This window comes from Struthio camelus, chromosome 17 (genome assembly GCF_040807025.1).
Source record: "Struthio camelus isolate bStrCam1 chromosome 17, bStrCam1.hap1, whole genome shotgun sequence".
NCBI lineage: Eukaryota > Metazoa > Chordata > Aves > Struthioniformes > Struthionidae > Struthio > Struthio camelus.
Window position 1 is genome coordinate 1,935,112 of NC_090958.1, and position 27,765 is coordinate 1,962,876.

The window sequence follows — 27,765 nt, forward strand, 5'->3', positions numbered from 1 at the left end:
CTGCTGTAGTGGGGAAGTGTGGTTCGGGCTGTTGAAAGTAGGAGGAGGGGAGGAAAAGGAGGAGGGAAGTGTTGGTGGGAGAGCCGTATGGATGGCAAGGGCCAAAGGGTGGGTGCCTTGGGTCAGGTTGTGGTGGCTGTTGTTGGTAGTTGGGTGTTGGAGGAGAGTGTCTGCTGTAGTGGGGAAGTGTGGTTAGGGCTGTTGAAAGTAGGAGGAGGGGAGGAAAAGGAGGAAGGAAGTGTTGGTGGGAGAGCCGTATGGATGGCAAGGGCCAAAGGGTGGGTGCCTTGGTGCAGGTTGTGGTGGCTGTTGTTGGTAGTCCGGTGTTGGAGGAGAGTGTCTGCTGTAGTGGGGAAGTGTGGTCAGGGCTGTTGAAAGTAGGAGGAGGGGAGGAAAAGGAGGAGGGAAGTGTTGGTGGGAGAGCCGTGTGCATGCCAGTGCCAAAAGGGTGGGTGCCTTGGTGCAGGTTGTGGTGGCTGTTGTTGGTAGTCCGGTGTTGGAGGAGAGTGTCTGCTGTAGTGGGGAAGTGTGGTTCGGGCTGTTGAAAGTAGGAGGAGGGGAGGAAAAGGATGAGGGAAGTGTTGGTGGGAGAGCCGTATGGATGGCAAGGGCCAAAGGGTGGGTGCCTTGGTGCAGGTTGTGGTGGCTGTTGTTGGTGGTCCGGTGTTGGAGGAGAGTGTCTGCTGTAGTGGGGAAGTGTGGTCAGGGCTGTTGAAAGTAGGAGGAGGGGAGGAAAAGGAGGAGGGAAGTGTTGGTGGGAGAGCCGTATGCATGCCAGTGCCAAAAGGGTGGGTGCCTTGGTGCAGGTTGTGGTGGCTGTTGTTGGTAGTTGGGTGTTGGAGGAGAGTGTCTGCTGTAGTGGGGAAGTGTGGTTCGGGCTGTTGAAAGTAGGAGGAGGGGAGGAAAAGGAGGAGGGAAGTGTTGGTGGGAGAGCCGTATGGATGGCAAGGGCCAAAGGGTGGGTGCCTTGGTGCAGGTTGTGGTGGCTGTTGTTGGTAGTCCGGTGTTGGAGGAGAGTGTCTGCTGTAGTGGGGAAGTGTGGTCAGGGCTGTTGAAAGTAGGAGGAGGGGAGGAAAAGGAGGAGGGAAGTGTTGGTGGGAGAGCCGTATGGATGGCAAGGGCCAAAGGGTGGGTGCCTTGGGTCAGGTTGTGGTGGCTGTTGTTGGTAGTTGGGTGTTGGAGGAGAGTGTCTGCTGTAGTGGGGAAGTGTGGTCAGGGCTGTTGAAAGTAGGAGGAGGGGAGGAAAAGGATGAGGGAAGTGTTGGTGGGAGAGCCGTATGGATGGCAAGGGCCAAAGGGTGGGTGCCTTGGGTCAGGTTGTGGTGGCTGTTGTTGGTAGTCCGGTGTTGGAGGAGAGTGTCTGCTGTAGTGGGGAAGTGTGGTTCGGGCTGTTGAAAGTAGGAGGAGGGGAGGAAAAGGAGGAGGGAAGTGTTGGTGGGAGAGCCGTATGGATGGCAAGGGCCAAAGGGTGGGTGCCTTGGGTCAGGTTGTGGTGGCTGTTGTTGGTAGTCCGGTGTTGGAGGAGAGTGTCTGCTGTAGTGGGGAAGTGTGGTTCGGGCTGTTGAAAGTAGGAGGAGGGGAGGAAAAGGAGGAGGGAAGTGTTGGTGGGAGCGCCGTATGGATGGCAAGGGCCAAAGGGTGGGTGCCTTGGTGCAGGTTGTGGTGGCTGTTGTTGGTAGTCCAGTGTTGGAGGAGAGTGTCTGCTGTAGTGGGGAAGTGTGGTCAGGGCTGTTGAAAGTAGGAGGAGGGGAGGAAAAGGAGGAGGGAAGTGTTGGTGCGAGAGCGGTATGGATGGCAAGGGCCAAAGGGTGGGTGCCTTGGGTCAGGTTGTGGTGGCTGTTGTTGGTGGTCCGGTGTTGGAAGAGAGTGTCTGCTGTAGTGGGGAAGTGTGGTTCGGGCTGTTGAAAGTAGGAGGAGGGGAGGAAAAGGAGGAGGGAAGTGTTAGTGGGAGAGCCGTATGGATGGCAAGGGCCAAAGGGTGGGTGCCTTGGTGCAGGTTGTGGTGGCTGTTGTTGGTGGTCCGGTGTTGGAGGAGAGTGTCTGCTGTAGTGGGGAAGTGTGGTTCGGGCTGTTGAAAGTAGGAGGAGGGGAGGAAAAGGAGGAGGGAAGTGTTGGTGGGAGAGCCGTATGGATGGCAAGGGCCAAAGGGTGGGTGCCTTGGTGCAGGTTGTGGTGGCTGTTGTTGGTAGTTGGGTGTTGGAGGAGAGTGTCTGCTGTAGTGGGGAAGTGTGGTTCGGGCTGTTGAAAGTAGGAGGAGGGGAGGAAAAGGAGGAGGGAAGTGTTGGTGGGAGAGCCGTGTGCATGCCAGTGCCAAAAGGGTGGGTGCCTTGGGTCAGGTTGTGGTGGCTGTTGTTGGTGGTCCGGTGTTGGAGGAGAGTGTCTGCTGTAGTGGGGAAGTGTGGTCAGGGCTGTTGAAAGTAGGAGGAGGGGAGGAAAAGGAGGAGGGAAGTGTTGGTGGGAGAGCCGTGTGCATGCCAGTGCCAAAAGGGTGGGTGCCTTGGTGCAGGTTGTGGTGGCTGTTGTTGGTAGTCCGGTGTTGGAGGAGAGTGTCTGCTGTAGTGGGGAAGTGTGGTTCGGGCTGTTGAAAGTAGGAGGAGGGGAGGAAAAGGAGGAGGGAAGTGTTGGTGGGAGAGCCGTATGGATGGCAAGGGCCAAAGGGTGGGTGCCTTGGGTCAGGTTGTGGTGGCTGTTGTTGGTAGTCCGGTGTTGGAGGAGAGTGTCTGCTGTAGTGGGGAAGTGTGGTTCGGGCTGTTGAAAGTAGGAGGAGGGGAGGAAAAGGAGGAGGGAAGTGTTGGTGGGAGAGCCGTATGGATGGCAAGGGCCAAAGGGTGGGTGCCTTGGGTCAGGTTGTGGTGGCTGTTGTTGGTAGTCCGGTGTTGGAGGAGAGTGTCTGCTGTAGTGGGGAAGTGTGGTTCGGGCTGTTGAAAGTAGGAGGAGGGGAGGAAAAGGAGGAGGGAAGTGTTGGTGGGAGCGCCGTATGGATGGCAAGGGCCAAAGGGTGGGTGCCTTGGTGCAGGTTGTGGTGGCTGTTGTTGGTAGTCCAGTGTTGGAGGAGAGTGTCTGCTGTAGTGGGGAAGTGTGGTCAGGGCTGTTGAAAGTAGGAGGAGGGGAGGAAAAGGAGGAGGGAAGTGTTGGTGCGAGAGCGGTATGGATGGCAAGGGCCAAAGGGTGGGTGCCTTGGGTCAGGTTGTGGTGGCTGTTGTTGGTGGTCCGGTGTTGGAAGAGAGTGTCTGCTGTAGTGGGGAAGTGTGGTTCGGGCTGTTGAAAGTAGGAGGAGGGGAGGAAAAGGAGGAGGGAAGTGTTAGTGGGAGAGCCGTATGGATGGCAAGGGCCAAAGGGTGGGTGCCTTGGTGCAGGTTGTGGTGGCTGTTGTTGGTGGTCCGGTGTTGGAGGAGAGTGTCTGCTGTAGTGGGGAAGTGTGGTTCGGGCTGTTGAAAGTAGGAGGAGGGGAGGAAAAGGAGGAGGGAAGTGTTGGTGGGAGAGCCGTATGGATGGCAAGGGCAAAAGGGTGGGTGCCTTGGGTCAGGTTGTGGTGGCTGTTGTTGGTAGTTGGGTGTTGGAGGAGAGTGTCTGCTGTAGTGGGGAAGTGTGGTTCGGGCTGTTGAAAGTAGGAGGAGGGGAGGAAAAGGAGGAGGGAAGTGTTGGTGGGAGAGCGGTATGGATGGCAAGGGCCAAAGGGTGGGTGCCTTGGGTCAGGTTGTGGTGGCTGTTGTTGGTGGTCCGGTGTTGGAGGAGAGTGTCTGCTGTAGTGGGGAAGTGTGGTCAGGGCTGTTGAAAGTAGGAGGAGGGGAGGAAAAGGAGGAGGGAAGTGTTGGTGGGAGAGCCGTGTGCATGCCAGTGCCAAAAGGGTGGGTGCCTTGGTGCAGGTTGTGGTGGCTGTTGTTGGTAGTTGGGTGTTGGAGGAGAGTGTCTGCTGTAGTGGGGAAGTGTGGTTCGGGCTGTTGAAAGTAGGAGGAGGGGAGGAAAAGGAGGAGGGAAGTGTTGGTGGGAGAGCCGTATGGATGGCAAGGGCAAAAGGATGGGTGCCTTGGTGCAGGTTGTGGTGGCTGTTGTTGGTGGTCCGGTGTTGGAGGAGAGTGTCTGCTGTAGTGGGGAAGTGTGGTTCGGGCTGTTGAAAGTAGGAGGAGGGGAGGAAAAGGAGGAGGGAAGTGTTGGTGGGAGAGCCGTGTGCATGCCAATGTCAAAAATGTGGGTACCTTCGGTCAGGTTGTGGTGGCTGTTGTTGGTAGTTGGGTGTTGGAGGAGAGTGTCTGCTGTAGTGGGGAAGTGTGGTTCGGGCTGTTGAAAGTAGGAGGAGGGGAGGAAAAGGAGGAGGGAAGTGTTGGTGGGAGAGCCGTGTGCATGCCAGTGCCAAAAGGGTGGGTGCCTTGGGTCAGGTTGTGGTGGCTGTTGTTGGTAGTCCGGTGTTGGAGGAGAGTGTCTGCTGTAGTGGGGAAGTGTGGTTCGGGCTGTTGAAAGTAGGAGGAGGGGAGGAAAAGGAGGAGGGAAGTGTTGGTGGGAGAGCCGTATGGATGGCAAGGGCCAAAGGGTGGGTGCCTTGGGTCAGGTTGTGGTGGCTGTTGTTGGTGGTCCGGTGTTGGAGGAGAGTGTCTGCTGTAGTGGGGAAGTGTGGTCAGGGCTGTTGAAAGTAGGAGGAGGGGAGGAAAAGGAGGAGGGAAGTGTTGGTGGGAGAGCCGTGTGCATGCCAGTGCCAAAAGGGTGGGTGCCTTGGTGCAGGTTGTGGTGGCTGTTGTTGGTAGTTGGGTGTTGGAGGAGAGTGTCTGCTGTAGTGGGGAAGTGTGGTTCGGGCTGTTGAAAGTAGGAGGAGGGGAGGAAAAGGAGGAGGGAAGTGTTGGTGGGAGAGCCGTATGGATGGCAAGGGCCAAAGGGTGGGTGCCTTGGTGCAGGTTGTGGTGGCTGTTGTTGGTAGTCCGGTGTTGGAGGAGAGTGTCTGCTGTAGTGGGGAAGTGTGGTTCGGGCTGTTGAAAGTAGGAGGAGGGGAGGAAAAGGAGGAGGGAAGTGTTGGTGGGAGAGCCGTATGGATGGCAAGGGCCAAAGGGTGGGTGCCTTGGGTCAGGTTGTGGTGGCTGTTGTTGGTAGTTGGGTGTTGGAGGAGAGTGTCTGCTGTAGTGGGGAAGTGTGGTTCGGGCTGTTGAAAGTAGGAGGAGGGGAGGAAAAGGAGGAGGGAAGTGTTGGTGGGAGAGCCGTATGGATGGCAAGGGCCAAAGGGTGGGTGCCTTGGTGCAGGTTGTGGTGGCTGTTGTTGGTAGTTGGGTGTTGGAGGAGAGTGTCTGCTGTAGTGGGGAAGTGTGGTTCGGGCTGTTGAAAGTAGGAGGAGGGGAGGAAAAGGAGGAGGGAAGTGTTGGTGGGAGAGCCGTATGGATGGCAAGGGCAAAAGGGTGGGTGTCTTGGTGCAGGTTGTGGTGGCTGTTGTTGGTAGTTGGGTGTTGGAGGAGAGTGTCTGCTGTAGTGGGGAAGTGTGGTTCGGGCTGTTGAAAGTAGGAGGAGGGGAGGAAAAGGATGAGGGAAGTGTTGGTGGGAGAGCGGTAGGGATGGCAAGGGCCAAAGGGTGGGTGCCTTGGGTCAGGTTGTGGTGGCTGTTGTTGGTAGTTGGGTGTTGGAGGAGAGTGTCTGCTGTAGTGGGGAAGTGTGGTCAGGGCTGTTGAAAGTCGGAGGAGGGGAGGAAAAGGAGGAGGGAAGTGTTGGTGGGAGAGCCGTATGGATGGCAAGGGCAAAAGGGTGGGTGCCTTGGTGCAGGTTGTGGTGGCTGTTGTTGGTAGTCCGGTGTTGGAGGAGAGTGTCTGCTGTAGTGGGGAAGTGTGGTCAGGGCTGTTGAAAGTAGGAGGAGGGGAGGAAAAGGAGGAAGGAAGTGTTGGTGGGAGAGCCGTGTGCATGCCAGTGCCAAAAGGGTGGGTGCCTTGGGTCAGGTTGTGGTGGCTGTTGTTGGTAGTTGGGTGTTGGAGGAGAGTGTCTGCTGTAGTGGGGAAGTGTGGTTCGGGCTGTTGAAAGTAGGAGGAGGGGAGGAAAAGGATGAGGGAAGTGTTGGTGGGAGAGCCGTATGGATGGCAAGGGCCAAAGGGTGGGTGCCTTGGGTCAGGTTGTGGTGGCTGTTGTTGGTAGTCCGGTGTTGGAGGAGAGTGTCTGCTGTAGTGGGGAAGTGTGGTCAGGGCTGTCAAAAACAGGAGGAGGGGAGGAAAAGGAGGAGGGAAGTGTTGGTGGGAGAGCCGTATGGATGGCAAGGGCCAAAGGGTGGGTGCCTTGGGTCAGGTTGTGGTGGCTGTTGTTGGTAGTCCGGTGTTGGAGGAGAGTGTCTGCTGTAGTGGGGAAGTGTGGTTCGGGCTGTTGAAAGTAGGAGGAGGGGAGGAAAAGGAGGAGGGAAGTGTTGGTGGGAGAGCCGTATGGATGGCAAGGGCCAAAGGGTGGGTGCCTTGGGTCAGGTTGTGGTGGCTGTTGTTGGTAGTCCGGTGTTGGAGGAGAGTGTCTGCTGTAGTGGGGAAGTGTGGTTCGGGCTGTTGAAAGTCGGAGGAGGGGAGGAAAAGGAGGAGGGAAGTGTTGGTGGGAGCGCCGTATGGATGGCAAGGGCCAAAGGGTGGGTGCCTTGGGTCAGGTTGTGGTGGCTGTTGTTGGTAGTCCGGTGTTGGAGGAGAGTGTCTGCTGTAGTGGGGAAGTGTGGTCAGGGCTGTTGAAAGTAGGAGGAGGGGAGGAAAAGGAGGAGGGAAGTGTTGGTGCGAGAGCGGTATGGATGGCAAGGGCCAAAGGGTGGGTGCCTTGGGTCAGGTTGTGGTGGCTGTTGTTGGTGGTCCGGTGTTGGAAGAGAGTGTCTGCTGTAGTGGGGAAGTGTGGTTCGGGCTGTTGAAAGTAGGAGGAGGGGAGGAAAAGGAGGAGGGAAGTGTTGGTGGGAGAGCCGTATGGATGGCAAGGGCCAAAGGGTGGGTGCCTTGGGTCAGGTTGTGGTGGCTGTTGTTGGTGGTCCGGTGTTGGAGGAGAGTGTCTGCTGTAGTGGGGAAGTGTGGTTCGGGCTGTTGAAAGTAGGAGGAGGGGAGGAAAAGGAGGAGGGAAGTGTTGGTGGGAGAGCCGTGTGCATGCCAATGTCAAAAATGTGGGTGCCTTGGGTCAGGTTGTGGTGGCTGTTGTTGGTAGTCCGGTGTTGGAGGAGAGTGTCTGCTGTAGTGGGGAAGTGTGGTTCGGGCTGTTGAAAGTAGGAGGAGGGGAGGAAAAGGATGAGGGAAGTGTTGGTGGGAGAGCCGTATGGATGGCAAGGGCCAAAGGGTGGGTGCCTTGGTGCAGGTTGTGGTGGCTGTTGTTGATAGTCCGGTGTTGGAGGAGAGTGTCTGCTGTAGTGGGGAAGTGTGGTCAGGGCTGTTGAAAGTAGGCGGAGGGGAGGAAAAGGAGGAGGGAAGTGTTGGTGGGAGAGCCGTGTGCATGCCAGTGCCAAAAGGGTGGGTGCCTTGGGTCAGGTTGTGGTGGCTGTTGTTGGTAGTCCGGTGTTGGAGGAGAGTGTCTGCTGTAGTGGGGAAGTGTGGTTCGGGCTGTTGAAAGTAGGAGGAGGGGAGGAAAAGGATGAGGGAAGTGTTGGTGGGAGAGCCGTATGGATGGCAAGGGCCAAAGGGTGGGTGCCTTGGGTCAGGTTGTGGTGGCTGTTGTTGGTAGTCCGGTGTTGGAGGAGAGTGTCTGCTGTAGTGGGGAAGTGTGGTTCGGGCTGTTGAAAGTAGGAGGAGGGGAGGAAAAGGAGGAGGGAAGTGTTGGTGGGAGAGCCGTATGGATGGCCAGGGCGAAAGGGTGGGTGCCTTGGGTCAGGTTGTGGTGGCTGTTGTTGGTAGTCCGGTGTTGGAGGAGAGTGTCTGCTGTAGTGGGGAAGTGTGGTCAGGGCTGTCAAAAACAGGAGGAGGGGAGGAAAAGGAGGAGGGAAGTGTTGGTGGGAGAGCCGTATGGATGGCAAGGGCAAAAGGGTGGGTGCCTTGGTGCAGGTTGTGGTGGCTGTTGTTGGTAGTCCGGTGTTGGAGGAGAGTGTCTGCTGTAGTGGGGAAGTGTGGTTCGGGCTGTTGAAAGTAGGAGGAGGGGAGGAAAAGGAGGAGGGAAGTGTTGGTGGGAGAGCCGTATGGATGGCAAGGGCCAAAGGGTGGGTGCCTTGGGTCAGGTTGTGGTGGCTGTTGTTGGTGGTCCGGTGTTGGAGGAGAGTGTCTGCTGTAGTGGGGAAGTGTGGTTCGGGCTGTTGAAAGTAGGAGGAGGGGAGGAAAAGGAGGAGGGAAGTGTTGGTGGGAGAGCCGTGTGCATTCCAATGCCAAAAGGGTGGGTGCCTTGGGTCAGGTTGTGGTGGCTGTTGTTGGTAGTCCGGTGTTGGAGGAGAGTGTCTGCTGTAGTGGGGAAGTGTGGTTCGGGCTGTTGAAAGTAGGAGGAGGGGAGGAAAAGGAGGAGGGAAGTGTTGGTGGGAGAGCCGTATGGATGGCAAGGGCCAAAGGGTGGGTGCCTTGGGTCAGGTTGTGGTGGCTGTTGTTGGTAGTCCGGTGTTGGAGGAGAGTGTCTGCTGTAGTGGGGAAGTGTGGTTCGGGCTGTTGAAAGTAGGAGGAGGGGAGGAAAAGGAGGAAGGAAGTGTTGGTGGGAGAGCCGTATGGATGGCAAGGGCCAAAGGGTGGGTGCCTTGGTGCAGGTTGTGGTGGCTGTTGTTGGTAGTCCGGTGTTGGAGGAGAGTGTCTGCTGTAGTGGGGAAGTGTGGTCAGGGCTGTTGAAAGTAGGAGGAGGGGAGGAAAAGGAGGAGGGAAGTGTTGGTGGGAGAGCCGTATGGATGGCAAGGGCCAAAGGTTGGGTGCCTTGGTGCAGGTTGTGGTGGCTGTTGTTGGTAGTCCGGTGTTGGAGGAGAGTGTCTGCTGTAGTGGGGAAGTGTGGTTCGGGCTGTTGAAAGTAGGAGGAGGGGAGGAAAAGGAGGAGGGAAGTGTTGGTGGGAGAGCCGTATGGATGGCAAGGGCCAAAGGGTGGGTGCCTTGGTGCAGGTTGTGGTGGCTGTTGTTGGTAGTTGGGTGTTGGAGGAGAGTGTCTGCTGTAGTGGGGAAGTGTGGTTCGGGCTGTTGAAAGTCGGAGGAGGGGAGGAAAAGGATGAGGGAAGTGTTGGTGGGAGAGCCGTATGGATGGCAAGGGCAAAAGGGTGGGTGCCTTGGGTCAGGTTGTGGTGGCTGTTGTTGGTAGTCCGGTGTTGGAGGAGAGTGTCTGCTGTAGTGGGGAAGTGTGGTTCGGGCTGTTGAAAGTAGGAGGAGGGGAGGAAAAGGAGGAGGGAAGTGTTGGTGGGAGAGCCGTATGGATGGCAAGGGCAAAAGGGTGGGTGCCTTGGGTCAGGTTGTGGTGGCTGTTGTTGGTAGTCCGGTGTTGGAGGAGAGTGTCTGCTGTAGTGGGGAAGTGTGGTCAGGGCTGTCAAAAACAGGAGGAGGGGAGGAAAAGGAGGAGGGAAGTGTTGGTGGGAGAGCCGTATGGATGGCAAGGGCCAAAGGGTGGGTGCCTTGGTGCAGGTTGTGGTGGCTGTTGTTGGTAGTCCGGTGTTGGAGGAGAGTGTCTGCTGTAGTGGGGAAGTGTGGTTCGGGCTGTTGAAAGTAGGAGGAGGGGAGGAAAAGGAGGAGGGAAGTGTTGGTGGGAGAGCCGTGTGCATGCCAGTGCCAAAAGGGTGGGTGCCTTGGGTCAGGTTGTGGTGGCTGTTGTTGGTGGTCCGGTGTTGGAGGAGAGTGTCTGCTGTAGTGGGGAAGTGTGGTTCGGGCTGTTGAAAGTAGGAGGAGGGGAGGAAAAGGAGGAGGGAAGTGTTGGTGGGAGAGCCGTATGGATGGCAAGGGCAAAAGGTTGGGTGCCTTGGTGCAGGTTGTGGTGGCTGTTGTTGGTGGTCCGGTGTTGGAGGAGAGTGTCTGCTGTAGTGGGGAAGTGTGGTCAGGGCTGTCAAAAACAGGAGGAGGGGAGGAAAAGGAGGAGGGAAGTGTTGGTGGGAGAGCGGTATGGATGGCAAGGGCCAAAGGGTGGGTGCCTTGGTGCAGGTTGTGGTGGCTGTTGTTGGTAGTTGGGTGTTGGAGGAGAGTGTCTGCTGTAGTGGGGAAGTGTGGTTCGGGCTGTTGAAAGTCGGAGGAGGGGAGGAAAAGGAGGAGGGAAGTGTTGGTGGGAGAGCCGTATGGATGGCAAGGGCCAAAGGGTGGGTGCCTTGGTGCAGGTTGTGGTGGCTGTTGTTGGTAGTTGGGTGTTGGAGGAGAGTGTCTGCTGTAGTGGGGAAGTGTGGTTAGGGCTGTTGAAAGTCGGAGGAGGGGAGGAAAAGGAGGAGGGAAGTGTTGGTGGGAGAGCCGTATGGATGGCAAGGGCAAAAGGGTGGGTGCCTTGGGTCAGGTTGTGGTGGCTGTTGTTGGTAGTCCGGTGTTGGAGGAGAGTGTCTGCTGTAGTGGGGAAGTGTGGTTCGGGCTGTTGAAAGTAGGAGGAGGGGAGGAAAAGGAGGAGGGAAGTGTTGGTGGGAGAGCCGTGTGCATGCCAGTGCCAAAAGGGTGGGTGCCTTGGGTCAGGTTGTGGTGGCTGTTGTTGGTAGTCCGGTGTTGGAGGAGAGTGTCTGCTGTAGTGGGGAAGTGTGGTTCGGGCTGTTGAAAGTCGGAGGATGGGAGGAAAAGGAGGAGGGAAGTGTTGGTGGGAGAGCCGTATGGATGGCAAGGGCCAAAGGGTGGGTGCCTTGGTGCAGGTTGTGGTGGCTGTTGTTGGTAGTTGGGTGTTGGAGGAGAGTGTCTGCTGTAGTGGGGAAGTGTGGTCAGGGCTGTTGAAAGTAGGAGGAGGGGAGGAAAAGGAGGAGGGAAGTGTTGGTGGGAGAGCCGTATGGATGGCAAGGGCAAAAGGGTGGGTGCCTTGGGTCAGGTTGTGGTGGCTGTTGTTGGTGGTCCGGTGTTGGAGGAGAGTGTCTGCTGTAGTGGGGAAGTGTGGTTCGGGCTGTTGAAAGTAGGAGGAGGGGAGGAAAAGGAGGAGGGAAGTGTTGGTGGGAGAGCCGTGTGCATGTCAATGTCAAAAATGTGGGTGCCTTCGGTCAGGTTGTGGTGGCTGTTGTTGGTAGTCCGGTGTTGGAGGAGAGTGTCTGCTGTAGTGGGGAAGTGTGGTTCGGGCTGTTGAAAGTAGGAGGATGGGAGGAAAAGGAGGAGGGAAGTGTTGGTGGGAGAGCCGTGTGCATGCCAGTGCCAAAAGGGTGGGTGCCTTGGTGCAGGTTGTGGTGGCTGTTGTTGGTAGTCCGGTGTTGGAGGAGAGTGTCTGCTGTAGTGGGGAAGTGTGGTTCGGGCTGTTGAAAGTAGGAGGAGGGGAGGAAAAGGAGGAGGGAAGTGTTGGTGGGAGAGCCGTATGGATGGCAAGGGCCAAAGGGTGGGTGCCTTGGGTCAGGTTGTGGTGGCTGTTGTTGGTGGTCCGGTGTTGGAGGAGAGTGTCTGCTGTAGTGGGGAAGTGTGGTCAGGGCTGTTGAAAGTAGGAGGAGGGGAGGAAAAGGAGGAGGGAAGTGTTGGTGGGAGAGCCGTGTGCATGCCAGTGCCAAAAGGGTGGGTGCCTTGGTGCAGGTTGTGGTGGCTGTTGTTGGTAGTTGGGTGTTGGAGGAGAGTGTCTGCTGTAGTGGGGAAGTGTGGTTCGGGCTGTTGAAAGTAGGAGGAGGGGAGGAAAAGGAGGAGGGAAGTGTTGGTGGGAGAGCCGTATGGATGGCAAGGGCCAAAGGGTGGGTGCCTTGGTGCAGGTTGTGGTGGCTGTTGTTGGTAGTCCAGTGTTGGAGGAGAGTGTCTGCTGTAGTGGGGAAGTGTGGTTCGGGCTGTTGAAAGTAGGAGGAGGGGAGGAAAAGGAGGAGGGAAGTGTTGGTGGGAGAGCCGTATGGATGGCAAGGGCAAAAGGGTGGGTGTCTTGGTGCAGGTTGTGGTGGCTGTTGTTGGTAGTTGGGTGTTGGAGGAGAGTGTCTGCTGTAGTGGGGAAGTGTGGTTCGGGCTGTTGAAAGTAGGAGGAGGGGAGGAAAAGGATGAGGGAAGTGTTGGTGGGAGAGCGGTAGGGATGGCAAGGGCCAAAGGGTGGGTGCCTTGGGTCAGGTTGTGGTGGCTGTTGTTGGTAGTTGGGTGTTGGAGGAGAGTGTCTGCTGTAGTGGGGAAGTGTGGTCAGGGCTGTTGAAAGTCGGAGGAGGGGAGGAAAAGGAGGAGGGAAGTGTTGGTGGGAGAGCCGTATGGATGGCAAGGGCAAAAGGGTGGGTGCCTTGGTGCAGGTTGTGGTGGCTGTTGTTGGTAGTCCGGTGTTGGAGGAGAGTGTCTGCTGTAGTGGGGAAGTGTGGTCAGGGCTGTTGAAAGTAGGAGGAGGGGAGGAAAAGGAGGAAGGAAGTGTTGGTGGGAGAGCCGTATGGATGGCAAGGGCCAAAGGGTGGGTGCCTTGGTGCAGGTTGTGGTGGCTGTTGTTGATAGTCCGGTGTTGGAGGAGAATGTCTGCTGTAGTGGGGAAGTGTGGTTCGGGCTGTTGAAAGTAGGCGGAGGGGAGGAAAAGGAGGAGGGAAGTGTTGGTGGGAGAGCCGTGTGCATGCCAGTGCCAAAAGGGTGGGTGCCTTGGGTCAGGTTGTGGTGGCTGTTGTTGGTAGTTGGGTGTTGGAGGAGAGTGTCTGCTGTAGTGGGGAAGTGTGGTTCGGGCTGTTGAAAGTAGGAGGAGGGGAGGAAAAGGATGAGGGAAGTGTTGGTGGGAGAGCCGTATGGATGGCAAGGGCCAAAGGGTGGGTGCCTTGGGTCAGGTTGTGGTGGCTGTTGTTGGTAGTCCGGTGTTGGAGGAGAGTGTCTGCTGTAGTGGGGAAGTGTGGTCAGGGCTGTCCAAAACAGGAGGAGGGGAGGAAAAGGAGGAGGGAAGTGTTGGTGGGAGAGCCGTATGGATGGCAAGGGCCAAAGGGTGGGTGCCTTGGGTCAGGTTGTGGTGGCTGTTGTTGGTAGTTGGGTGTTGGAGGAGAGTGTCTGCTGTAGTGGGGAAGTGTGGTTCGGGCTGTTGAAAGTAGGAGGAGGGGAGGAAAAGGAGGAGGGAAGTGTTGGTGGGAGAGCCGTATGGATGGCAAGGGCCAAAGGGTGGGTGCCTTGGTGCAGGTTGTGGTGGCTGTTGTTGGTAGTCCGGTGTTGGAGGAGAGTGTCTGCTGTAGTGGGGAAGTGTGGTTCGGGCTGTTGAAAGTAGGAGGAGGGGAGGAAAAGGATGAGGGAAGTGTTGGTGGGAGAGCCGTATGGATGGCAAGGGCCAAAGGGTGGGTGCCTTGGTGCAGGTTGTGGTGGCTGTTGTTGGTAGTCCGGTGTTGGAGGAGAGTGTCTGCTGTAGTGGGGAAGTGTGGTTCGGGCTGTTGAAAGTAGGAGGAGGGGAGGAAAAGGAGGAGGGAAGTGTTGGTGGGAGAGCCGTATGGATGGCCAGGGCCAAAGGGTGGGTGCCTTGGGTCAGGTTGTGGTGGCTGTTGTTGGTAGTCCGGTGTTGGAGGAGAGTGTCTGCTGTAGTGGGGAAGTGTGGTCAGGGCTGTCAAAAACAGGAGGAGGGGAGGAAAAGGAGGAGGGAAGTGTTGGTGGGAGAGCCGTATGGATGGCAAGGGCCAAAGGGTGGGTGCCTTGGGTCAGGTTGTGGTGGCTGTTGTTGGTAGTCCGGTGTTGGAGGAGAGTGTCTGCTGTAGTGGGGAAGTGTGGTTCGGGCTGTTGAAAGTAGGAGAATGGGAGGAAAAGGAGGAGGGAAGTGTTGGTGGGAGAGCCGTATGGATGGCAAGGGCCAAAGGGTGGGTGCCTTGGGTCAGGTTGTGGTGGCTGTTGTTGGTAGTCCGGTGTTGGAGGAGAGTGTCTGCTGTAGTGGGGAAGTGTGGTTCGGGCTGTTGAAAGTAGGAGGAGGGGAGGAAAAGGAGGAGGGAAGTGTTGGTGGGAGAGCCGTGTGCATTCCAATGCCAAAAGGGTGGGTGCCTTGGTGCAGGTTGTGGTGGCTGTTGTTGGTAGTCCGGTGTTGGAGGAGAGTGTCTGCTGTAGTGGGGAAGTGTGGTTCGGGCTGTTGAAAGTAGGAGGAGGGGAGGAAAAGGAGGAGGGAAGTGTTGGTGGGAGAGCCGTATGGATGGCAAGGGCCAAAGGGTGGGTGCCTTGGGTCAGGTTGTGGTGGCTGTTGTTGGTAGTTGGGTGTTGGAGGAGAGTGTCTGCTGTAGTGGGGAAGTGTGGTTCGGGCTGTTGAAAGTAGGAGGAGGGGAGGAAAAGGAGGAGGGAAGTGTTGGTGGGAGAGCGGTATGGATGGCAAGGGCCAAAGGGTGGGTGCCTTGGGTCAGGTTGTGGTGGCTGTTGTTGGTAGTCTGGTGTTGGAGGAGAGTGTCTGCTGTAGTGGGGAAGTGTGGTTCGGGCTGTTGAAAGTAGGAGGAGGGGAGGAAAAGGAGGAGGGAAGTGTTGGTGGGAGAGCCGTATGGATGGCAAGGGCCAAAGGGTGGGTGCCTTGGGTCAGGTTGTGGTGGCTGTTGTTGGTAGTCCGGTGTTGGAGGAGAGTGTCTGCTGTAGTGGGGAAGTGTGGTTAGGGCTGTTGAAAGTAGGAGGAGGGGAGGAAAAGGAGGAAGGAAGTGTTGGTGGGAGAGCCGTATGGATGGCAAGGGCCAAAGGGTGGGTGCCTTGGTGCAGGTTGTGGTGGCTGTTGTTGGTAGTCCGGTGTTGGAGGAGAGTGTCTGCTGTAGTGGGGAAGTGTGGTCAGGGCTGTTGAAAGTAGGAGGAGGGGAGGAAAAGGAGGAGGGAAGTGTTGGTGGGAGAGCCGTATGGATGGCAAGGGCCAAAGGTTGGGTGCCTTGGGTCAGGTTGTGGTGGCTGTTGTTGGTGGTCCGGTGTTGGAGGAGAGTGTCTGCTGTAGTGGGGAAGTGTGGTCAGGGCTGTTGAAAGTAGGAGGAGGGGAGGAAAAGGAGGAGGGAAGTGTTGGTGGGAGAGCCGTGTGCATGCCAGTGCCAAAAGGGTGGGTGCCTTGGTGCAGGTTGTGGTGGCTGTTGTTGGTAGTTGGGTGTTGGAGGAGAGTGTCTGCTGTAGTGGGGAAGTGTGGTTCGGGCTGTTGAAAGTAGGAGGAGGGGAGGAAAAGGAGGAGGGAAGTGTTGGTGGGAGAGCCGTATGGATGGCAAGGGCAAAAGGATGGGTGCCTTGGTGCAGGTTGTGGTGGCTGTTGTTGGTGGTCCGGTGTTGGAGGAGAGTGTCTGCTGTAGTGGGGAAGTGTGGTTCGGGCTGTTGAAAGTAGGAGGAGGGGAGGAAAAGGAGGAGGGAAGTGTTGGTGGGAGAGCCGTGTGCATGCCAATGTCAAAAATGTGGGTACCTTCGGTCAGGTTGTGGTGGCTGTTGTTGGTAGTTGGGTGTTGGAGGAGAGTGTCTGCTGTAGTGGGGAAGTGTGGTTCGGGCTGTTGAAAGTAGGAGGAGGGGAGGAAAAGGAGGAGGGAAGTGTTGGTGGGAGAGCCGTGTGCATGCCAGTGCCAAAAGGGTGGGTGCCTTGGGTCAGGTTGTGGTGGCTGTTGTTGGTAGTCCGGTGTTGGAGGAGAGTGTCTGCTGTAGTGGGGAAGTGTGGTTCGGGCTGTTGAAAGTAGGAGGAGGGGAGGAAAAGGAGGAGGGAAGTGTTGGTGGGAGAGCCGTATGGATGGCAAGGGCCAAAGGGTGGGTGCCTTGGGTCAGGTTGTGGTGGCTGTTGTTGGTGGTCCGGTGTTGGAGGAGAGTGTCTGCTGTAGTGGGGAAGTGTGGTCAGGGCTGTTGAAAGTAGGAGGAGGGGAGGAAAAGGAGGAGGGAAGTGTTGGTGGGAGAGCCGTGTGCATGCCAGTGCCAAAAGGGTGGGTGCCTTGGTGCAGGTTGTGGTGGCTGTTGTTGGTAGTTGGGTGTTGGAGGAGAGTGTCTGCTGTAGTGGGGAAGTGTGGTTCGGGCTGTTGAAAGTAGGAGGAGGGGAGGAAAAGGAGGAGGGAAGTGTTGGTGGGAGAGCCGTATGGATGGCAAGGGCCAAAGGGTGGGTGCCTTGGTGCAGGTTGTGGTGGCTGTTGTTGGTAGTCCGGTGTTGGAGGAGAGTGTCTGCTGTAGTGGGGAAGTGTGGTTCGGGCTGTTGAAAGTAGGAGGAGGGGAGGAAAAGGAGGAGGGAAGTGTTGGTGGGAGAGCCGTATGGATGGCAAGGGCCAAAGGGTGGGTGCCTTGGGTCAGGTTGTGGTGGCTGTTGTTGGTAGTTGGGTGTTGGAGGAGAGTGTCTGCTGTAGTGGGGAAGTGTGGTTCGGGCTGTTGAAAGTAGGAGGAGGGGAGGAAAAGGAGGAGGGAAGTGTTGGTGGGAGAGCCGTATGGATGGCAAGGGCCAAAGGGTGGGTGCCTTGGTGCAGGTTGTGGTGGCTGTTGTTGGTAGTTGGGTGTTGGAGGAGAGTGTCTGCTGTAGTGGGGAAGTGTGGTTCGGGCTGTTGAAAGTAGGAGGAGGGGAGGAAAAGGAGGAGGGAAGTGTTGGTGGGAGAGCCGTATGGATGGCAAGGGCAAAAGGGTGGGTGTCTTGGTGCAGGTTGTGGTGGCTGTTGTTGGTAGTTGGGTGTTGGAGGAGAGTGTCTGCTGTAGTGGGGAAGTGTGGTTCGGGCTGTTGAAAGTAGGAGGAGGGGAGGAAAAGGATGAGGGAAGTGTTGGTGGGAGAGCGGTAGGGATGGCAAGGGCCAAAGGGTGGGTGCCTTGGGTCAGGTTGTGGTGGCTGTTGTTGGTAGTTGGGTGTTGGAGGAGAGTGTCTGCTGTAGTGGGGAAGTGTGGTCAGGGCTGTTGAAAGTCGGAGGAGGGGAGGAAAAGGAGGAGGGAAGTGTTGGTGGGAGAGCCGTATGGATGGCAAGGGCAAAAGGGTGGGTGCCTTGGTGCAGGTTGTGGTGGCTGTTGTTGGTAGTCCGGTGTTGGAGGAGAGTGTCTGCTGTAGTGGGGAAGTGTGGTCAGGGCTGTTGAAAGTAGGAGGAGGGGAGGAAAAGGAGGAAGGAAGTGTTGGTGGGAGAGCCGTGTGCATGCCAGTGCCAAAAGGGTGGGTGCCTTGGGTCAGGTTGTGGTGGCTGTTGTTGGTAGTTGGGTGTTGGAGGAGAGTGTCTGCTGTAGTGGGGAAGTGTGGTTCGGGCTGTTGAAAGTAGGAGGAGGGGAGGAAAAGGATGAGGGAAGTGTTGGTGGGAGAGCCGTATGGATGGCAAGGGCCAAAGGGTGGGTGCCTTGGGTCAGGTTGTGGTGGCTGTTGTTGGTAGTCCGGTGTTGGAGGAGAGTGTCTGCTGTAGTGGGGAAGTGTGGTCAGGGCTGTCAAAAACAGGAGGAGGGGAGGAAAAGGAGGAGGGAAGTGTTGGTGGGAGAGCCGTATGGATGGCAAGGGCCAAAGGGTGGGTGCCTTGGGTCAGGTTGTGGTGGCTGTTGTTGGTAGTCCGGTGTTGGAGGAGAGTGTCTGCTGTAGTGGGGAAGTGTGGTTCGGGCTGTTGAAAGTAGGAGGAGGGGAGGAAAAGGAGGAGGGAAGTGTTGGTGGGAGAGCCGTATGGATGGCAAGGGCCAAAGGGTGGGTGCCTTGGGTCAGGTTGTGGTGGCTGTTGTTGGTAGTCCGGTGTTGGAGGAGAGTGTCTGCTGTAGTGGGGAAGTGTGGTTCGGGCTGTTGAAAGTCGGAGGAGGGGAGGAAAAGGAGGAGGGAAGTGTTGGTGGGAGCGCCGTATGGATGGCAAGGGCCAAAGGGTGGGTGCCTTGGGTCAGGTTGTGGTGGCTGTTGTTGGTAGTCCGGTGTTGGAGGAGAGTGTCTGCTGTAGTGGGGAAGTGTGGTCAGGGCTGTTGAAAGTAGGAGGAGGGGAGGAAAAGGAGGAGGGAAGTGTTGGTGCGAGAGCGGTATGGATGGCAAGGGCCAAAGGGTGGGTGCCTTGGGTCAGGTTGTGGTGGCTGTTGTTGGTGGTCCGGTGTTGGAAGAGAGTGTCTGCTGTAGTGGGGAAGTGTGGTTCGGGCTGTTGAAAGTAGGAGGAGGGGAGGAAAAGGAGGAGGGAAGTGTTGGTGGGAGAGCCGTATGGATGGCAAGGGCCAAAGGGTGGGTGCCTTGGGTCAGGTTGTGGTGGCTGTTGTTGGTGGTCCGGTGTTGGAGGAGAGTGTCTGCTGTAGTGGGGAAGTGTGGTTCGGGCTGTTGAAAGTAGGAGGAGGGGAGGAAAAGGAGGAGGGAAGTGTTGGTGGGAGAGCCGTGTGCATGCCAATGTCAAAAATGTGGGTGCCTTGGGTCAGGTTGTGGTGGCTGTTGTTGGTAGTCCGGTGTTGGAGGAGAGTGTCTGCTGTAGTGGGGAAGTGTGGTTCGGGCTGTTGAAAGTAGGAGGAGGGGAGGAAAAGGATGAGGGAAGTGTTGGTGGGAGAGCCGTATGGATGGCAAGGGCCAAAGGGTGGGTGCCTTGGTGCAGGTTGTGGTGGCTGTTGTTGATAGTCCGGTGTTGGAGGAGAGTGTCTGCTGTAGTGGGGAAGTGTGGTCAGGGCTGTTGAAAGTAGGCGGAGGGGAGGAAAAGGAGGAGGGAAGTGTTGGTGGGAGAGCCGTGTGCATGCCAGTGCCAAAAGGGTGGGTGCCTTGGGTCAGGTTGTGGTGGCTGTTGTTGGTAGTCCGGTGTTGGAGGAGAGTGTCTGCTGTAGTGGGGAAGTGTGGTTCGGGCTGTTGAAAGTAGGAGGAGGGGAGGAAAAGGATGAGGGAAGTGTTGGTGGGAGAGCCGTATGGATGGCAAGGGCCAAAGGGTGGGTGCCTTGGGTCAGGTTGTGGTGGCTGTTGTTGGTAGTCCGGTGTTGGAGGAGAGTGTCTGCTGTAGTGGGGAAGTGTGGTTCGGGCTGTTGAAAGTAGGAGGAGGGGAGGAAAAGGAGGAGGGAAGTGTTGGTGGGAGAGCCGTATGGATGGCCAGGGCGAAAGGGTGGGTGCCTTGGGTCAGGTTGTGGTGGCTGTTGTTGGTAGTCCGGTGTTGGAGGAGAGTGTCTGCTGTAGTGGGGAAGTGTGGTCAGGGCTGTCAAAAACAGGAGGAGGGGAGGAAAAGGAGGAGGGAAGTGTTGGTGGGAGAGCCGTATGGATGGCAAGGGCAAAAGGGTGGGTGCCTTGGTGCAGGTTGTGGTGGCTGTTGTTGGTAGTCCGGTGTTGGAGGAGAGTGTCTGCTGTAGTGGGGAAGTGTGGTTCGGGCTGTTGAAAGTAGGAGGAGGGGAGGAAAAGGAGGAGGGAAGTGTTGGTGGGAGAGCCGTATGGATGGCAAGGGCCAAAGGGTGGGTGCCTTGGGTCAGGTTGTGGTGGCTGTTGTTGGTGGTCCGGTGTTGGAGGAGAGTGTCTGCTGTAGTGGGGAAGTGTGGTTCGGGCTGTTGAAAGTAGGAGGAGGGGAGGAAAAGGAGGAGGGAAGTGTTGGTGGGAGAGCCGTGTGCATTCCAATGCCAAAAGGGTGGGTGCCTTGGGTCAGGTTGTGGTGGCTGTTGTTGGTAGTCCGGTGTTGGAGGAGAGTGTCTGCTGTAGTGGGGAAGTGTGGTTCGGGCTGTTGAAAGTAGGAGGAGGGGAGGAAAAGGAGGAGGGAAGTGTTGGTGGGAGAGCCGTATGGATGGCAAGGGCCAAAGGGTGGGTGCCTTGGGTCAGGTTGTGGTGGCTGTTGTTGGTAGTCCGGTGTTGGAGGAGAGTGTCTGCTGTAGTGGGGAAGTGTGGTTCGGGCTGTTGAAAGTAGGAGGAGGGGAGGAAAAGGAGGAAGGAAGTGTTGGTGGGAGAGCCGTATGGATGGCAAGGGCCAAAGGGTGGGTGCCTTGGTGCAGGTTGTGGTGGCTGTTGTTGGTAGTCCGGTGTTGGAGGAGAGTGTCTGCTGTAGTGGGGAAGTGTGGTCAGGGCTGTTGAAAGTAGGAGGAGGGGAGGAAAAGGAGGAGGGAAGTGTTGGTGGGAGAGCCGTATGGATGGCAAGGGCCAAAGGTTGGGTGCCTTGGTGCAGGTTGTGGTGGCTGTTGTTGGTAGTCCGGTGTTGGAGGAGAGTGTCTGCTGTAGTGGGGAAGTGTGGTTCGGGCTGTTGAAAGTAGGAGGAGGGGAGGAAAAGGAGGAGGGAAGTGTTGGTGGGAGAGCCGTATGGATGGCAAGGGCCAAAGGGTGGGTGCCTTGGTGCAGGTTGTGGTGGCTGTTGTTGGTAGTTGGGTGTTGGAGGAGAGTGTCTGCTGTAGTGGGGAAGTGTGGTTCGGGCTGTTGAAAGTCGGAGGAGGGGAGGAAAAGGATGAGGGAAGTGTTGGTGGGAGAGCCGTATGGATGGCAAGGGCAAAAGGGTGGGTGCCTTGGGTCAGGTTGTGGTGGCTGTTGTTGGTAGTCCGGTGTTGGAGGAGAGTGTCTGCTGTAGTGGGGAAGTGTGGTTCGGGCTGTTGAAAGTAGGAGGAGGGGAGGAAAAGGAGGAGGGAAGTGTTGGTGGGAGAGCCGTATGGATGGCAAGGGCAAAAGGGTGGGTGCCTTGGGTCAGGTTGTGGTGGCTGTTGTTGGTAGTCCGGTGTTGGAGGAGAGTGTCTGCTGTAGTGGGGAAGTGTGGTCAGGGCTGTCAAAAACAGGAGGAGGGGAGGAAAAGGAGGAGGGAAGTGTTGGTGGGAGAGCCGTATGGATGGCAAGGGCCAAAGGGTGGGTGCCTTGGTGCAGGTTGTGGTGGCTGTTGTTGGTAGTCCGGTGTTGGAGGAGAGTGTCTGCTGTAGTGGGGAAGTGTGGTTCGGGCTGTTGAAAGTAGGAGGAGGGGAGGAAAAGGAGGAGGGAAGTGTTGGTGGGAGAGCCGTGTGCATGCCAGTGCCAAAAGGGTGGGTGCCTTGGGTCAGGTTGTGGTGGCTGTTGTTGGTGGTCCGGTGTTGGAGGAGAGTGTCTGCTGTAGTGGGGAAGTGTGGTTCGGGCTGTTGAAAGTAGGAGGAGGGGAGGAAAAGGAGGAGGGAAGTGTTGGTGGGAGAGCCGTATGGATGGCAAGGGCAAAAGGTTGGGTGCCTTGGTGCAGGTTGTGGTGGCTGTTGTTGGTGGTCCGGTGTTGGAGGAGAGTGTCTGCTGTAGTGGGGAAGTGTGGTCAGGGCTGTCAAAAACAGGAGGAGGGGAGGAAAAGGAGGAGGGAAGTGTTGGTGGGAGAGCGGTATGGATGGCAAGGGCCAAAGGGTGGGTGCCTTGGTGCAGGTTGTGGTGGCTGTTGTTGGTAGTTGGGTGTTGGAGGAGAGTGTCTGCTGTAGTGGGGAAGTGTGGTTCGGGCTGTTGAAAGTCGGAGGAGGGGAGGAAAAGGAGGAGGGAAGTGTTGGTGGGAGAGCCGTATGGATGGCAAGGGCCAAAGGGTGGGTGCCTTGGTGCAGGTTGTGGTGGCTGTTGTTGGTAGTTGGGTGTTGGAGGAGAGTGTCTGCTGTAGTGGGGAAGTGTGGTTAGGGCTGTTGAAAGTCGGAGGAGGGGAGGAAAAGGAGGAGGGAAGTGTTGGTGGGAGAGCCGTATGGATGGCAAGGGCAAAAGGGTGGGTGCCTTGGGTCAGGTTGTGGTGGCTGTTGTTGGTAGTCCGGTGTTGGAGGAGAGTGTCTGCTGTAGTGGGGAAGTGTGGTTCGGGCTGTTGAAAGTAGGAGGAGGGGAGGAAAAGGAGGAGGGAAGTGTTGGTGGGAGAGCCGTGTGCATGCCAGTGCCAAAAGGGTGGGTGCCTTGGGTCAGGTTGTGGTGGCTGTTGTTGGTAGTCCGGTGTTGGAGGAGAGTGTCTGCTGTAGTGGGGAAGTGTGGTTCGGGCTGTTGAAAGTCGGAGGATGGGAGGAAAAGGAGGAGGGAAGTGTTGGTGGGAGAGCCGTATGGATGGCAAGGGCCAAAGGGTGGGTGCCTTGGTGCAGGTTGTGGTGGCTGTTGTTGGTAGTTGGGTGTTGGAGGAGAGTGTCTGCTGTAGTGGGGAAGTGTGGTCAGGGCTGTTGAAAGTAGGAGGAGGGGAGGAAAAGGAGGAGGGAAGTGTTGGTGGGAGAGCCGTATGGATGGCAAGGGCAAAAGGGTGGGTGCCTTGGGTCAGGTTGTGGTGGCTGTTGTTGGTGGTCCGGTGTTGGAGGAGAGTGTCTGCTGTAGTGGGGAAGTGTGGTTCGGGCTGTTGAAAGTAGGAGGAGGGGAGGAAAAGGAGGAGGGAAGTGTTGGTGGGAGAGCCGTGTGCATGTCAATGTCAAAAATGTGGGTGCCTTCGGTCAGGTTGTGGTGGCTGTTGTTGGTAGTCCGGTGTTGGAGGAGAGTGTCTGCTGTAGTGGGGAAGTGTGGTTCGGGCTGTTGAAAGTAGGAGGATGGGAGGAAAAGGAGGAGGGAAGTGTTGGTGGGAGAGCCGTGTGCATGCCAGTGCCAAAAGGGTGGGTGCCTTGGTGCAGGTTGTGGTGGCTGTTGTTGGTAGTCCGGTGTTGGAGGAGAGTGTCTGCTGTAGTGGGGAAGTGTGGTTCGGGCTGTTGAAAGTAGGAGGAGGGGAGGAAAAGGAGGAGGGAAGTGTTGGTGGGAGAGCCGTATGGATGGCAAGGGCCAAAGGGTGGGTGCCTTGGGTCAGGTTGTGGTGGCTGTTGTTGGTGGTCCGGTGTTGGAGGAGAGTGTCTGCTGTAGTGGGGAAGTGTGGTCAGGGCTGTTGAAAGTAGGAGGAGGGGAGGAAAAGGAGGAGGGAAGTGTTGGTGGGAGAGCCGTGTGCATGCCAGTGCCAAAAGGGTGGGTGCCTTGGTGCAGGTTGTGGTGGCTGTTGTTGGTAGTTGGGTGTTGGAGGAGAGTGTCTGCTGTAGTGGGGAAGTGTGGTTCGGGCTGTTGAAAGTAGGAGGAGGGGAGGAAAAGGAGGAGGGAAGTGTTGGTGGGAGAGCCGTATGGATGGCAAGGGCCAAAGGGTGGGTGCCTTGGTGCAGGTTGTGGTGGCTGTTGTTGGTAGTCCAGTGTTGGAGGAGAGTGTCTGCTGTAGTGGGGAAGTGTGGTTCGGGCTGTTGAAAGTAGGAGGAGGGGAGGAAAAGGAGGAGGGAAGTGTTGGTGGGAGAGCCGTATGGATGGCAAGGGCAAAAGGGTGGGTGTCTTGGTGCAGGTTGTGGTGGCTGTTGTTGGTAGTTGGGTGTTGGAGGAGAGTGTCTGCTGTAGTGGGGAAGTGTGGTTCGGGCTGTTGAAAGTAGGAGGAGGGGAGGAAAAGGATGAGGGAAGTGTTGGTGGGAGAGCGGTAGGGATGGCAAGGGCCAAAGGGTGGGTGCCTTGGGTCAGGTTGTGGTGGCTGTTGTTGGTAGTTGGGTGTTGGAGGAGAGTGTCTGCTGTAGTGGGGAAGTGTGGTCAGGGCTGTTGAAAGTCGGAGGAGGGGAGGAAAAGGAGGAGGGAAGTGTTGGTGGGAGAGCCGTATGGATGGCAAGGGCAAAAGGGTGGGTGCCTTGGTGCAGGTTGTGGTGGCTGTTGTTGGTAGTCCGGTGTTGGAGGAGAGTGTCTGCTGTAGTGGGGAAGTGTGGTCAGGGCTGTTGAAAGTAGGAGGAGGGGAGGAAAAGGAGGAAGGAAGTGTTGGTGGGAGAGCCGTATGGATGGCAAGGGCCAAAGGGTGGGTGCCTTGGTGCAGGTTGTGGTGGCTGTTGTTGATAGTCCGGTGTTGGAGGAGAATGTCTGCTGTAGTGGGGAAGTGTGGTTCGGGCTGTTGAAAGTAGGCGGAGGGGAGGAAAAGGAGGAGGGAAGTGTTGGTGGGAGAGCCGTGTGCATGCCAGTGCCAAAAGGGTGGGTGCCTTGGGTCAGGTTGTGGTGGCTGTTGTTGGTAGTTGGGTGTTGGAGGAGAGTGTCTGCTGTAGTGGGGAAGTGTGGTTCGGGCTGTTGAAAGTAGGAGGAGGGGAGGAAAAGGATGAGGGAAGTGTTGGTGGGAGAGCCGTATGGATGGCAAGGGCCAAAGGGTGGGTGCCTTGGGTCAGGTTGTGGTGGCTGTTGTTGGTAGTCCGGTGTTGGAGGAGAGTGTCTGCTGTAGTGGGGAAGTGTGGTCAGGGCTGTCCAAAACAGGAGGAGGGGAGGAAAAGGAGGAGGGAAGTGTTGGTGGGAGAGCCGTATGGATGGCAAGGGCCAAAGGGTGGGTGCCTTGGGTCAGGTTGTGGTGGCTGTTGTTGGTAGTTGGGTGTTGGAGGAGAGTGTCTGCTGTAGTGGGGAAGTGTGGTTCGGGCTGTTGAAAGTAGGAGGAGGGGAGGAAAAGGAGGAGGGAAGTGTTGGTGGGAGAGCCGTATGGATGGCAAGGGCCAAAGGGTGGGTGCCTTGGTGCAGGTTGTGGTGGCTGTTGTTGGTAGTCCGGTGTTGGAGGAGAGTGTCTGCTGTAGTGGGGAAGTGTGGTTCGGGCTGTTGAAAGTAGGAGGAGGGGAGGAAAAGGATGAGGGAAGTGTTGGTGGGAGAGCCGTATGGATGGCAAGGGCCAAAGGGTGGGTGCCTTGGTGCAGGTTGTGGTGGCTGTTGTTGGTAGTCCGGTGTTGGAGGAGAGTGTCTGCTGTAGTGGGGAAGTGTGGTTCGGGCTGTTGAAAGTAGGAGGAGGGGAGGAAAAGGAGGAGGGAAGTGTTGGTGGGAGAGCCGTATGGATGGCCAGGGCCAAAGGGTGGGTGCCTTGGGTCAGGTTGTGGTGGCTGTTGTTGGTAGTCCGGTGTTGGAGGAGAGTGTCTGCTGTAGTGGGGAAGTGTGGTCAGGGCTGTCAAAAACAGGAGGAGGGGAGGAAAAGGAGGAGGGAAGTGTTGGTGGGAGAGCCGTATGGATGGCAAGGGCCAAAGGGTGGGTGCCTTGGGTCAGGTTGTGGTGGCTGTTGTTGGTAGTCCGGTGTTGGAGGAGAGTGTCTGCTGTAGTGGGGAAGTGTGGTTCGGGCTGTTGAAAGTAGGAGAATGGGAGGAAAAGGAGGAGGGAAGTGTTGGTGGGAGAGCCGTATGGATGGCAAGGGCCAAAGGGTGGGTGCCTTGGGTCAGGTTGTGGTGGCTGTTGTTGGTAGTCCGGTGTTGGAGGAGAGTGTCTGCTGTAGTGGGGAAGTGTGGTTCGGGCTGTTGAAAGTAGGAGGAGGGGAGGAAAAGGAGGAGGGAAGTGTTGGTGGGAGAGCCGTGTGCATTCCAATGCCAAAAGGGTGGGTGCCTTGGTGCAGGTTGTGGTGGCTGTTGTTGGTAGTCCGGTGTTGGAGGAGAGTGTCTGCTGTAGTGGGGAAGTGTGGTTCGGGCTGTTGAAAGTAGGAGGAGGGGAGGAAAAGGAGGAGGGAAGTGTTGGTGGGAGAGCCGTATGGATGGCAAGGGCCAAAGGGTGGGTGCCTTGGGTCAGGTTGTGGTGGCTGTTGTTGGTAGTTGGGTGTTGGAGGAGAGTGTCTGCTGTAGTGGGGAAGTGTGGTTCGGGCTGTTGAAAGTAGGAGGAGGGGAGGAAAAGGAGGAGGGAAGTGTTGGTGGGAGAGCGGTATGGATGGCAAGGGCCAAAGGGTGGGTGCCTTGGGTCAGGTTGTGGTGGCTGTTGTTGGTAGTCTGGTGTTGGAGGAGAGTGTCTGCTGTAGTGGGGAAGTGTGGTTCGGGCTGTTGAAAGTAGGAGGAGGGGAGGAAAAGGAGGAGGGAAGTGTTGGTGGGAGAGCCGTATGGATGGCAAGGGCCAAAGGGTGGGTGCCTTGGGTCAGGTTGTGGTGGCTGTTGTTGGTAGTCCGGTGTTGGAGGAGAGTGTCTGCTGTAGTGGGGAAGTGTGGTTAGGGCTGTTGAAAGTAGGAGGAGGGGAGGAAAAGGAGGAAGGAAGTGTTGGTGGGAGAGCCGTATGGATGGCAAGGGCCAAAGGGTGGGTGCCTTGGTGCAGGTTGTGGTGGCTGTTGTTGGTAGTCCGGTGTTGGAGGAGAGTGTCTGCTGTAGTGGGGAAGTGTGGTCAGGGCTGTTGAAAGTAGGAGGAGGGGAGGAAAAGGAGGAGGGAAGTGTTGGTGGGAGAGCCGTATGGATGGCAAGGGCCAAAGGTTGGGTGCCTTGGGTCAGGTTGTGGTGGCTGTTGTTGGTAGTCCGGTGTTGGAGGAGAGTGTCTGCTGTAGTGGGGAAGTGTGGTTCGGGCTGTTGAAAGTCGGAGGAGGGGAGGAAAAGGAGGAGGGAAGTGTTGGTGGGAGAGCCGTATGGATGGCAAGGGCCAAAGGGTGGGTGCCTTGGTGCAGGTTGTGGTGGCTGTTGTTGGTAGTTGGGTGTTGGAGGAGAGTGTCTGCTGTAGTGGGGAAGTGTGGTTCGGGCTGTTGAAAGTAGGAGGAGGGGAGGAAAAGGATGAGGGAAGTGTTGGTGGGAGCGCCGTATGGATGGCAAGGGCAAAAGGGTGGGTGCCTTGGGTCAGGTTGTGGTGGCTGTTGTTGGTAGTCCGGTGTTGGAGGAGAGTGTCTGCTGTAGTGGGGAAGTGTGGTTCGGGCTGTTGAAAGTAGGAGGAGGGGAGGAAAAGGAGGAGGGAAGTGTTGGTGGGAGAGCCGTATGGATGGCAAGGGCAAAAGGGTGGGTGCCTTGGGTCAGGTTGTGGTGGCTGTTGTTGGTAGTCCGGTGTTGGAGGAGAGTGTCTGCTGTAGTGGGGAAGTGTGGTCAGGGCTGTCAAAAACAGGAGGAGGGGAGGAAAAGGAGGAGGGAAGTGTTGGTGGGAGAGCCGTATGGATGGCAAGGGCCAAAGGGTGGGTGCCTTGGTGCAGGTTGTGGTGGCTGTTGTTGGTAGTCCGGTGTTGGAGGAGAGTGTCTGCTGTAGTGGGGAAGTGTGGTTCGGGCTGTTGAAAGTAGGAGGAGGGGAGGAAAAGGAGGAGGGAAGTGTTGGTGGGAGAGCCGTGTGCATGCCAGTGCCAAAAGGGTGGGTGCCTTGGGTCAGGTTGTGGTGGCTGTTGTTGGTAGTCCGGTGTTGGAGGAGAGTGTCTGCTGTAGTGGGGAAGTGTGGTTCGGGCTGTTGAAAGTAGGAGGAGGGGAGGAAAAGGAGGAGGGAAGTGTTGGTGGGAGAGCCGTATGGATGGCAAGGGCAAAAGGTTGGGTGCCTTGGTGCAGGTTGTGGTGGCTGTTGTTGGTGGTCCGGTGTTGGAGGAGAGTGTCTGCTGTAGTGGGGAAGTGTGGTCAGGGCTGTCAAAAACAGGAGGAGGGGAGGAAAAGGAGGAGGGAAGTGTTGGTGGGAGAGCGGTATGGATGGCAAGGGCCAAAGGGTGGGTGCCTTGGGTCAGGTTGTGGTGGCTGTTGTTGGTAGTCCGGTGTTGGAGGAGAGTGTCTGCTGTAGTGGGGAAGTGTGGTTCGGGCTGTTGAAAGTAGGAGGAGGGGAGGAAAAGGAGGAGGGAAGTGTTGGTGGGAGAGCCGTATGGATGGCAAGGGCCAAAGGGTGGGTGCCTTGGTGCAGGTTGTGGTGGCTGTTGTTGGTAGTCCGGTGTTGGAGGAGAGTGTCTGCTGTAGTGGGGAAGTGTGGTTAGGGCTGTTGAAAGTCGGAGGAGGGGAGGAAAAGGAGGAGGGAAGTGTTGGTGGGAGAGCCGCATGGATGGCAAGGGCAAAAGGGTGGGTGCCTTGGGTCAGGTTGTGGTGGCTGTTGTTGGTAGTCCGGTGTTGGAGGAGAGTGTCTGCTGTAGTGGGGAAGTGTGGTTCGGGCTGTTGAAAGTAGGAGGAGGGGAGGAAAAGGAGGAGGGAAGTGTTGGTGGGAGAGCCGTGTGCATGCCAGTGCCAAAAGGGTGGGTGCCTTGGTGCAGGTTGTGGTGGCTGTTGTTGGTAGTCCGGTGTTGGAGGAGAGTGTCTGCTGTAGTGGGGAAGTGTGGTTCGGGCTGTTGAAAGTCGGAGGAGGGGAGGAAAAGGAGGAGGGAAGTGTTGGTGGGAGAGCCGTATGGATGGCAAGGGCCAAAGGGTGGGTGCCTTGGGTCAGGTTGTGGTGGCTGTTGTTGGTAGTTGGGTGTTGGAGGAGAGTGTCTGCTGTAGTGGGGAAGTGTGGTTCGGGCTGTTGAAAGTAGGAGGAGGGGAGGAA